Raw genomic sequence first — 11,494 nt, 5'->3', positions numbered from 1 at the left:
TGAAATCGGATGAAGCTAAGCTTCTTTTTTTTTATTTTTATTTATCTTTTTATTAGATATTTTCTTTATATACATTTCAAATGCTATCCGGAAAGTTCCCTATACCCTCCCTCCACCCTGCTCCCCCACCCACCCACTCCCGCTTCTTGGCCCTGGCGTTCCCCTGTACTGGGGCTTCTGATCACACCTGTGAGAGATGTTCTCAGTAACACTGACTAAACTGTGGCCAGCCCTTCCAGCTGTGGCTGATGGGAAAGCATTGTTCGGGGGTTTGCTTTTGGTGGTTGCTGTTTGGTTTGGGCCTGCTCGCTTTGCAGCTGGTGAGTATTCTTCCTCCGATGTGGTCAGTGCTTCTCCTACTCTTCAATGACAGGAGAACTCGCCTTCTATGGGCTTCCATGGACTGAAGACCAGTGGCTCTCCACACTTTTCCAGACTCTCAGTGCCAGATTGGGATTGCTGAGGCCTCTGCCTCATGAACTGAGTAGCTACAGTGCTCTCAGCCTCTCCAGATATAGACAGACATTGTTAGACCGCTCCACCCAAACATGATCATGCAATCTAATATATCCCAGCTTAATATACATATATAGAGATGACAGATAGATAGATAGATAGATAGATAGATAGATAGAGATAGAGATAGAGATAGAGATATATATGTATATATTCATTCTATCAGTTCTGTTTCTCTGGAGAGCCCTGACTAATTCTGAGGTATATAGCCTTTGTTTTTATTGCAAATATTTTGCAACTCCTGGACTTTTAACCATCTACAATTTTACTCTATTAAAAATAAAATATAAGCTAGAGAAAGTACCCAAGGAGCTGAAGGGGTCTGCAACCTTATAGGAGGAACAATAATATGAACTAACTAGTACCCCCCTCCCAGAGCTCGTGTTTCTAGCTGCATATGTAGCAGAAGATGGCCTAGTTGGCCATCACTGGGAGGAGAGGCCCTTGGTCTTGCAAAAATTATATGCCCCAGTACAGGGGAATGCCAGGGCCAGGAAACAGGAGTGGGGTGGGTTGGTGAGCAGGGCATGGGGGTGGAGTTATAGGGGACTTTTGAGATAGCATTTGAAATGTAAATGAAGAAAATATCTAATAAAATTGTTTTTGAAAAGAAAAGGAAAGAAAAGAAAATGTGACTAAATGAATAATTGGTTGTACAAGTATACAATCCAAAGTTATAATAAAAAACTAATAATTAGCATGAATATAAACACTCCCTTTAGTCTCACCTTGACGACAGCCACACTAGCACTCCCAACACTCATCTTTGCATCCCCTTCTCTGTCTACTAAAAAAAGTATATACAAACAAGTGTCACTATCTGAAGCACATATGTATATTTATATATTATGTATACATAGTAAATGTGTTACATATATATGGAGCAATTTTTAAACTAAAAGCCTAAGATCTTAAATTCTTAAGTAGAATCATTCTTTGTGTTACTAGATGTCATCAATTTTCTCTTTGAATAAAGAAGAATGTAATATAGTGATAAATAAAGATGGAGATGAGTACTGAAACACTGGCAAGGATGTTAAATGATAGACAAATATACGATTGATTGAGAGATGGATGCTAGAGAGAGATAGAAGATAGATAGATAGATAGATAGATAGATAGATAGATAGATAGATAGATAGATAGATTAAGTGTTCTTCTTAGTGTCTTTCTCCTTGTCTCATGCCTCCTCCTTGTTTACCACCCCCCAAGTACTTTATTACAACCTATTATAGTGTCCACTTCTTCTGTTCTTCTGCCTGGCCCTCTTCTTTGAAGTTCACCCTTTCACAGAGTGTGCTTTCTCTCAGTATGTGCACAATATGTACAGATCAGGGTACTCAGGTTTTCCAGCAACAGCAAACCCTAACAAAGCAGACCACACTGGCTGGTGTGCATGATGTGGGTGAGCCCTATTCTATGTGGCAGGCTCAGATGCCATGCTCAGTTCCCCTTCCTAAGAGCTTGTTCTGCATCACTACATCACATGCCTGACCAGGTACCAACAAGATACTGGCACCCTGCTCTTAGCATGTAGCCTCCTCCAGATCCATGAGGCACATAAGCTATTCTTTTTTAAGTTACCAAGTTTGTTACTCAGACTTTCACACGACACAAAAAGACCTGAGATAATCAATTTATAGAGAAGAAAGCCTTATTTTGGCCCACAGTTTTGGAGGTCTTGGTCCGTGACCAATTGGACCCATTGCTTTCGGCCTGTGATGACACATGATCATGGGACCCCTATTTAGGACAACCAAGCTCACAATATGACAGGGGACAAAAGAAGAGAAGAGACTGGTGTTCCTCAATCCCCTTGACAACATCCAAAATGACCTAATAGATAGGTCCCACTTGGCTCCCACTAGGCTCCACCCCTAAGATTTCCTCCACCTCCTAGGGATGCCCTGTTGGAGACCAAAACCTTACTGACAAAGCCTACTGGATACACTGAAGGTACAGCACCCAGATTCATATATTTTGTTAGAACGATGAAAGATAAAACATAGTAAAGGAAGTCAAGAGAATGAGTGACCCAGGACATGTGTGGCCCATTCCCCAGTGTTGCCAGCATGTATGTCACCTCCTGAGAGGCTTCTGACTGGCCATGCATGCACAGTCATGGTCTAACAAGATGGACCACACTGGCTAAGCAGTGACACTCTGTGGATGTCCATACACCCTCAAACGATCACACAAGAATCTCCAAACCGGTTCCCGGCCTCGACATCTGACAAGTAGTCCTGTTAGAGGAAAGATGAGATGGGATAAAGAAATAAGAGAAACTGCTGTCCAGCCCACACACCCCTCCTCTCGCCAGTATTGATCGTATGCCATTGGCTGCGGGTTGTTCCCCACCTTTTCACTGTGAAGGTATTTCAGGAAGGACTCCGTGTTTTCAGAGTTGATGGAGATCACCCAGTGTCCTCCTGAACTCTTCTGATAAAAGACAATTACTTTATGTTGCCTCAGGCTCTTCCCAACCCGAATAATGTCAATGTCAAAATCTCCAATTAAAATGGACTTTTTTAAAAAGAAAAAAAAAGAAAAGACTAATAAAAACCTTGAAAGAGTAAGGCTAGCATGCAAAGCTTATGATCAACCAACAAGCCAGTTACTCCTGGGACCAAAAACTGCGTAAGTCTAGAGGCCCTGGGTTCAAGTTCAAAGCATTCCATATAAACGGCCTGTCTTAAAAATAATTGTTTATCCCATGGATACTCTATTTGCAGCCTTTCAGTAGATGGCTCCAGTGACTCTCACTCAGGACTCCAACTGATACATAACCTGTAGTGACTTCCCCTGTCCTCCTCCAAATACAATTTGCAGGCAGGCTCCCACTCCCGGAACCTGGAAATGGGAACTTACCTGGACAATGGATCATCTCAGCGATATAAAGCAAAATGAGATCATGAAGGGTAGTCCTCAAATCAAATTGATCGGTGGCCTTTAAAAATCGGGAGAATGTGAACACAGGTACATATATACACAGAAGAAATGCATTAATGGGGAGACACAGAGAGTGTATAGCAATGTGTAAGCCTGGAGCTTCCATAAGGTACAAGAACTGGGAACAGGTGTAAGTGGAAGGAGAGGGAGAGAGAAGGGGGTGGGAGGGAGGGAGGAAGAGGAGCTCTCTGTGTGTAGCTCTCTGCTGTTCTTCATTATAAGATTGGAAGTGCCCAAATATACTAAGCCATCGCCTAGCTATTTGAGTACATTTCAGTTATCAGTTGGTGACAGAGAGATAGGAATACAGCTGTTGAGATTACCCTCTCTGCAATGAGGGCAATGTCTGAACGTGCGAGAAGGTACTAGTCATTTGTTAGATGACTGTGATCACACACAAAATTCAATTCTTGGCCTTTGCCATCTCTGCTTCAGGTAGTAGTCTGCTGCATCATCTCACACTTACCCCTCCTGGAGGACACCCAGTCTCCAGTCCGCTAGGAAGGCAGCTCCTGGGGACATGCTCTACAAGGTCCTTCCAATGAAACACCTGCAAGATCAGTAATCATCTCTCTTGCTGAGCCAGGCAGGGCAAGCACAAGCCCATCCCGCCATGTACTTCATATTCTATCTCGATAGATATGAATCTGAGTATCTCTGCTCACGTTAGTATCAAGATGGGACATTGCTATGGCTTGAATGCCCCCTCCTAAGCTCATGTTGCAATTTAATTGCAATTGATACAGTACTAGAAAATGGGCCATTAACACATGATTAGGATTAATAATGTCTCAGGAATAGACTAGGTATCAAGAGAGTGAGGTGTCTACACACGTGTGTCCCTCCCTTGCTTCTGTCTCTCACGCATGCTTAGCTTCCCTCCAGCATGTGAGATCCAGCACAGAGACCCTTACCATACACACTCACAGGGCACTCTTAGACATCTCAACCTACAGGCAAGTGCAAGAAGATTCAGTGACAATGTCTCCCAGACACCTCTGGGAGCAGTTGGCAAAAGCCCAGAACTATGAGAAACCAATTTCTTGCTTTTAATGAATTCCCCAACCTCCCTTTTTTTCTGCTTTAGCAACATAAAGCAGATTAAGACAAATATTAAACCCCAAAGAAAGAAGCATTGCCTGATATTTAAACTTGGTAGTTGACTGACAATACATCCAAGTTAGAACTCCACACTCCTGTCTCTGGTGTGCTTATAGGGAATCTGGGTGGGGGTTGGCTCAGCCAATAAAGGACATGTTGCACAAATACGAAGACTTGAATTAGGGTCCCAGCACCAGCGAGTACAGTGGGAACCTCTGTAACGCCAGGACTGGGAGACTTGGAAAAGATCTATAGAGCTCACTGGCCAGCCAGTGTGTCCAATGGATAAGCTCTCGAATCAGTGACTCTATCTCAAACATTTGCACAGAAAGCAATGGAGGAAGATAGCAGACGTGGATGACTGATTTCCATGCATGCACACACATGCACACACATGCTCACACATGTGCACACCCACTGGGACACACCACACTCTCACGAATGTGCTCACACAGAAACAGGGCCATGAAGGAAAGTCAGACAGTCCTGGTGGATCTGCCTGATAGTTCATTTAGGGACAATACGAAGAAACTGGACTTACTCCATCTGAGAGCTTCATTGTCCTCAGGTCTGCACTGAGGATGAGGGACCATGTGACGCGTTGGGGATATTAAAGTGCTCAACAAAGCAAGGATACAAAAAAAATGGAGACTCGAGTGGAGACAACAGTGTGGTATGAACATGGCTTGTTTAGCATGGACTTTCCTTAACAGAAAACTCAGCAGCTCTCCTGGCTCGGATTCAGAGTGGAGTCTCTCGAGGAAGAGACCACGGGAAGTCTGCGAAGCAGGTGTTCAGAAGTTGCAGAGCACTGGTATAACCCGGATGAAGGGCAGCAGCTCCTACTGCCTAGTCCCTTGGCAAATGCGACTGTCTGGCTAGCCACAGAGGATTTTTTTTTTAGCTTCTGAACCTGGCTTTGCAATGACTTGTCTTATCTGAAATCCACCCTCTTAAAGCAAAATAGAAACCCCGTTTGGTAGATAATTTAAAATTCAAATGAGTACAAGTCCTATTTTGACCATTGGCAGAAATTATTCACCATTCTTTCTAGCATACAAAATGATTTTTTTTAAAATAATAATAATTCCAAACTGTCTCCCTTTGTCCTTGCTTTCCTACAAGAGCACACGTCTATGTCTGCATGTGACTATCTGTGGGGTGGGAGGTTGTTGGACATATTGGACAAATAAGGAGACAAAGGAGACAGAACTTTTCTATTTGGAAAGTTTCTTAGATACCTCCTAGATACTTAAGAAAATACCTAAGAATGTTCCTTCGATACTTTTTTGGGGAGAGGAGAGAAAAGGGGGCACAGTAGCCTTAGAGATGTAACACGGGCCGGGCCATGGGAAGCCCTAAGGCCTGTGAAAGGCAAAGGAACCCCACTTGAGCTCACTTGGGGACAGGGCTGCTCCCCAGTCTTTCCTAGCGGCAGCTAAGCACACGGCTTTGTACTGTGCAGGCTTCTCCCTGCTTTGGTATGAAGTTTGTCTGAATTACTTGAAAGTCCATTATAAGGCTTCAGTTTTTCTATGGGTTCCCATCATAAGTTGGCCAGAAAGGAACTCTTTCTTCTTGCTTAGAAAGCATTTCTCACCCCGAACAGCCTCCGACGGGTCTGGCCCTCCTGTTCATCAGCTCTGACTGGAGCAGAAACTGCGTGACCAAAGTGCTCTAGGATGCTCCCACCCAGCACAGCAATGCTCTCACCAACTGCCTGGAGCTTTGTCCGGAGCCGCTCCAGAGTCTCAGGCAGCCCCGAAACGAGACCTGCGGTGCTTGGTGCCAGAGAGCACAGCATGGGGATGTCCCTGTGATGAAAACCTCTCCCTGAGCCACAATCTAGGATCCCCAGGCTCTGCTCACGGACGGAAGACTAGCATTTGTTTCACAACCTGTACCCCAGGAATCTACAACTGTGTCTCCTCGGCAGTCAGGAGACTAACTGAAACTGCTCAAGAATTAAATTCTTACGCTGGACAGAGAGCTCTGTCAGATAGCCCCTCATGAACTCAGTGGTCTGAGTTCAATTCCCAGAACATACATAAAAATCCAAATGCGTGGCACACGTTCGTAATCATAGAAATGCAAAATGGGAGGTAGAATCAGACAGATTCCTGGAGTTGGCTGAGCAGTCAACCATAGCCTACTTGAGGCAAAGCTCCTCGTCTCCATATGGTCCATCTTGCTGAAACTTCATCTCTGTTGCTAGAGGGTCTATCCTTCACTAAAGCCAGAGAACCCAAGAGGTTAGTAGCAACATCCATCATGCCTGGGTCTTTCTCTCACCATGGTACTGCAGAGCCATTCTGGGCCCTCTCAGAAATGTCACTGGGAAGATAGTGGGGTTGGAAGTGACTAACTCCACCTCAGCATCTCTGTCTCCCTCAAACTTTGGATCCCTCGTCTATGCTATAGCAAGGATGTACTGACATTTCATCCTCATAAAGTATGGCCAGGAGTTCAACCTTCAGTCATCTAAACAAAGCAGAGCTCCAGGTCCAAGTTGGCTCCACGTTTTCTGTTATGTACAAGAGAAAAGTTTGGCTCTATCCAATGTTGTATTCTGTCTCCTTTGTCTGGTTCCCTTGTGTATGTTACTGTTCCTATTCACCAGTTTCTAGTGTTATAAATCAGTAAAATCATTTATTTATTTTGATATACAAGCAATTTCTCCCTGCATTTTGGCTTGGTATTTACTCTTAGAGAGGCACGGTTGCATTGGGGGGCAGGGAAGGCTGGACCACCTTGCAAGGAGATCTAGTTTGAATCTTGACAGTCCTCAAAGGTTCGGTTGCTAGAATTGTGCTATTGGGAGATTGTGACGACTTTAAGAATTGGGACCTTTAGTAGATCAGTGTGAGTATTAAATCAAAGCCTGTCTGCATCCTGGCCTTGAGGTCATAGGCTTCATCACTACACACTCCCTCCATGATGGCTGCTTTTCCAAGGCCAAAGCAAACAGTGCCCACTGCCTGTGGACTAAAACCATCAAAGTCTGTGCCAACATTAACTTTCTCTTTCTGTAAGCTGACTATATAAGGTACTCCACTATAGTAACAGAGAGCTGACTGAACCCACAAACAGCTTCCAGTGTGATATTACAACAGTATCTTCCAGCAGTAAAAGCGTCATGTCTGCTGACATAGAAAACAAGAACCAAAATGACTCAGATTCCCCACCCTCAGCTTCGTCTGAGACTCTCCAAACCTCTTCTTTCAGTTGTCAGGGTCTTGTGCCTCACAGAACATGTTAGATTCCATGTAACACACTTGCTGTTGCTTTGCGTTCACTGTGATTCAGCGTCCTGCTGAGTTAAATATTTTGTCTAGTTTCCAGTAAATCCAGCTCTGATGGTTCTAGGGGGAAATAAATTTGGGGGGGGGGGAATCACTCTAGTTCTATGACTGGATTGGAGGTTTAAAGACTTGGGAACTGCAGAGATGGCTCAGTTGGTAAAGTGCTCACTATGCCTGCACAAAGCCCTGAGTTAGATCCCTAGCACCCAGGCAGAAGCTGGGCACAACAGACAATGCCTAGAATCCTATAGTACTGAGAGACAGTAATAGAAGAGACACTGGGCTTTCTAGACAACCAAGCTAGCCAAATCTGTGAGCTCTAGGCTCAAACATAGGAATCCTACCTGTGGCCATGAGGTTGTAAGGGGAACAAGTTAAAGATAGAAAGGAGTAGATTTGATCATATTTCATTGTGTACATGTATGAAATTATAAAGAATAAAGATTTTAAAATAATAATAAGGTAGAGCATGACTGAGGAAAACACCTGTCTTGACCTCTGTCCTCCATACACATGTGCACACATGTGTGAACTCATATGTGCACATACATCAAAAATACCATAAATGTGATCAAAATCACACTGTATAAAATCTCAAAGGACTAACACTTTTTAAAATTAAAATGACATTCTAAAAAGGATTAGACAAAAATCTTTAATTAAAAAAAAAACAAGCTTGGTTGTGTGGACTGGAAAGAAGGCTCAATGGTTAAGAGCTCTTGCTCTTCTTCCAGAGGACCCAGATTCAATTCCAAGCACCCACATATCAGCTCACAACCATCTCTAACTCCAATTTCAGGGGATCTGACACCCTTCTCTGGCCTCTGTGAGAACCAAGAACACAAGTGGTACACATAAGTACATACAGGCAAAACACACATACAGAGAAAATTTTCATATTTTTTAAGTTTAGGAGTGTCATTTTTCTTTCTATAAATGCTCCCATGGAGTGAAGAAGAGCTCCCAGACCTGACAGCCCTGAGTCAGCTGACCACCATCGCGGTCAGGTGAAGCAGCCAGTAGTCCTTGGGTATTTGTTTCATTACCAGTTCTTCACAGGACACCACAAATGACAGGCTGAAACCTCATGATGACCCACAGGCCATGACAAGGAGCTCACACAGCAAACTATGCACGCATCCCATCTTTGGAGATCTGTATCCTGTATCAGTGTTGTTCCTGCATCGCTCCCGGAACCAAATGAACATCTCTTATCTAAGTGTCTGGAAGTGTTTCAGATTCCAGATTGTTTTTTTTTTTTTCTGATTTTAGAATATTTGCTCATACATAATGAAAGGGCACCTAAAATAAATGAAACACAAAACTCCTTTACATGTAGACTAAGGTAATTTATAAATACTTTTAGTACACTAGTGTTTGGGGATGCTCAAGAGGTCAGATGCATGCTGGCAAAGTTTTAGAATGTGGAGCCATTTGAAATTTGGGTTTCTGTTAATTGGCTGCTCAAACTGTTTCCATGGCGTTCTGGCAAGAGAAAAAAATTTACCCTAGCCTATGCTCCGGGACTCCATGCAAGTAACACACAAACTGCCCAGTGCCATTTGACAGCCTCAGTTTGAATAAGTAATCTGAGTTTTCCACAAGGAGCAGCTATTATCAGCAGATGATCCGATAAGGGAAAGAGCTTATTGGGAATATTGATAAGGGGATATTGATAAGGGAATATTGATAAGGGAATATTGACCCTAGGCTTGAAAACAGTACATCAGGCCTCTGTGGAAGCCACTGGTCCAAGGAGATGGGATGCCAAGCTGCCAGGCACTGGGGCCTTTGAGAAGATGGCGATGAAGCCAGTGAAGGAGGGAGAATGGGAAGACTGCACACTGGATTCCACACCGTGCTGGGATCTACTGGACTGCCTGGGGAAAGAACAGCTGTACTGAAGTGATGAGGAGAAAGCCATCATAAAGGATACAGCTCCCATCCTGCAGCGCCTCTGCAGAGGCCTCCTCTGGCGGGTCAGGAAAAAGGCAGTGGGTTAAGGGGAATATGGTTTCCCAGCAAGTTCATGGCTCCCAGACAGACCGTTGATACCCTTAGCTGAGTCACAAGCAGAGAAAGATGTCACATCACCAGCACTTGAGGTAAGTACAGAGATCTCCAGGAGGTCACTGGAAATGTTCACACACTCATAGCCTAACTTTTAAGGTAGCCTTCTTGGCTCTCCTTTATGCTCTTCCCCCACCCCCCACCGCCGCCATGTATGAATCTTTAAACACAAGAGTCTCTGCTTGTGTCGTCTAATAGCACTGAGAAATGAGTGCCTAGGCAATTTCATCATCATGCTTACATTGTAAGTTATAGGGTATACTTACACAAAATAGATTATTATGACATCATAGACAACATATCCTTCTAGGGCCACCATCACATATGCAGCCTGTCTTTGAAATGTCACGGATTTTCTCTGGCTTTTGCATTTCTCCAGCTATAATGCACTTGCTGTGTATGTAGTCTTTCACTAAACAGCCACTTTATGGAACTATACTTTATTCCCGTTTGTTGCTGTATAGTATTCCATCTATAAATACATTGTAATGTACTAGCCCTTATCGTTAAAGGTTCTCTTTCAAATGACCGCTGTTGCTTCTGAGACACAGAAATATCTGCTAGAAAGTGAAGAGAATCATTAGGGAGATGATCCTTATTCCCAAACTTTTGGTTTCAGGATTCTTTTACACATTTAAATATTACTAAAGATTCTAAATTAGTTCTTAATGTAGATTTTACATATTCCTGTTCACAGTTCTAGAAGTGAAAGAAATGAAAATCTGGAAATATTGAAGCAGAGAATCCATCACACTAACGTATGACATTTCTTCTAAAATAGCCACATTGCCCCCCCCCAAAATGTTTAGCAACTTTTAAACCTCTTTAATATCTGGCTTCACAGAAGACAGTTGCACTACTGAATTCATCTGTTGCACTGTGTTGTTTGACTGAAGCATGTGAAGAAAATCCAGATTCATGTAGGTGTGCAGTGGAAGTGGACAGATCTTTCTAACTCTGAGGGGACTCTGGGGACCCCTGTGGGTTTCTGGGCTCCTTCTCAGGCTGCTGAGTGGAGGAAAAGCAAGTGCAGTGTCAGGCAGGACTCAAGGCAGAAGCCAGGCAGCTTGAGGCCATTCGTGTATTTACAGTGCTCCGATTAAAGTGCCTCTTGCCCCTCTGCATGCCTCCCATCTTACCTTCTACACAAGAAACAATGGCTGGTGAGTTCATGCCAGTCAATGAGCCATATGGGAAGCAAGAAGGACAGAGGTACAGCATCCCCCAAGTGAGCCAGTGAATCCCAGTTTCTGCTCCAAGTGCATTGTGCACAGTTTCCACAGGAAGCATGTGATGTCATAATAATGCAGGAAATAAGGGTTGGGGGCATAGCTCGCTCGGTTGGTACAGTGCTTGTCTCGCATACATAAAACCCTGGCTTCAGCTCCCAGCACTGCATAAACCAAGTATGGTGGTGGAAGCTGGGTGATCAGGAGTTTAAGATCATCCTTGGCTGCAGAGCAACATTGAATCCAGCCTAGGTTGCATGGAACACTGTCTAAAAGTAACCAAATAAATAAGTAACATAACATAACTTACAAATGAAAAGTATATTT

General features: G+C 43.7%; 1 long non-coding RNA gene across 1 annotated transcript; it reads right to left on the bottom strand.

Moving 5' to 3' along the window:
• Positions 1-2,473: 2,473 nt before the first annotated feature.
• 4933436H12Rik (RIKEN cDNA 4933436H12 gene) lies at positions 2,474-11,183 on the bottom strand. The gene is made up of 3 exons (NR_046208.1): positions 11,078-11,183; positions 2,875-4,015; positions 2,474-2,759 (listed from the first exon to the last, which is right to left on the bottom strand). It is a non-coding gene; the product is annotated as an RIKEN cDNA 4933436H12 gene (long non-coding RNA).
• Between the last annotated feature and the right edge of the window lie 311 nt (positions 11,184-11,494).

Source organism: Mus musculus, chromosome 7, assembly GCF_000001635.26.
Source record: "Mus musculus strain C57BL/6J chromosome 7, GRCm38.p6 C57BL/6J".
NCBI lineage: Eukaryota > Metazoa > Chordata > Mammalia > Rodentia > Muridae > Mus > Mus musculus.
This window is presented reverse-complemented; position numbering and strand designations above follow the sequence as displayed.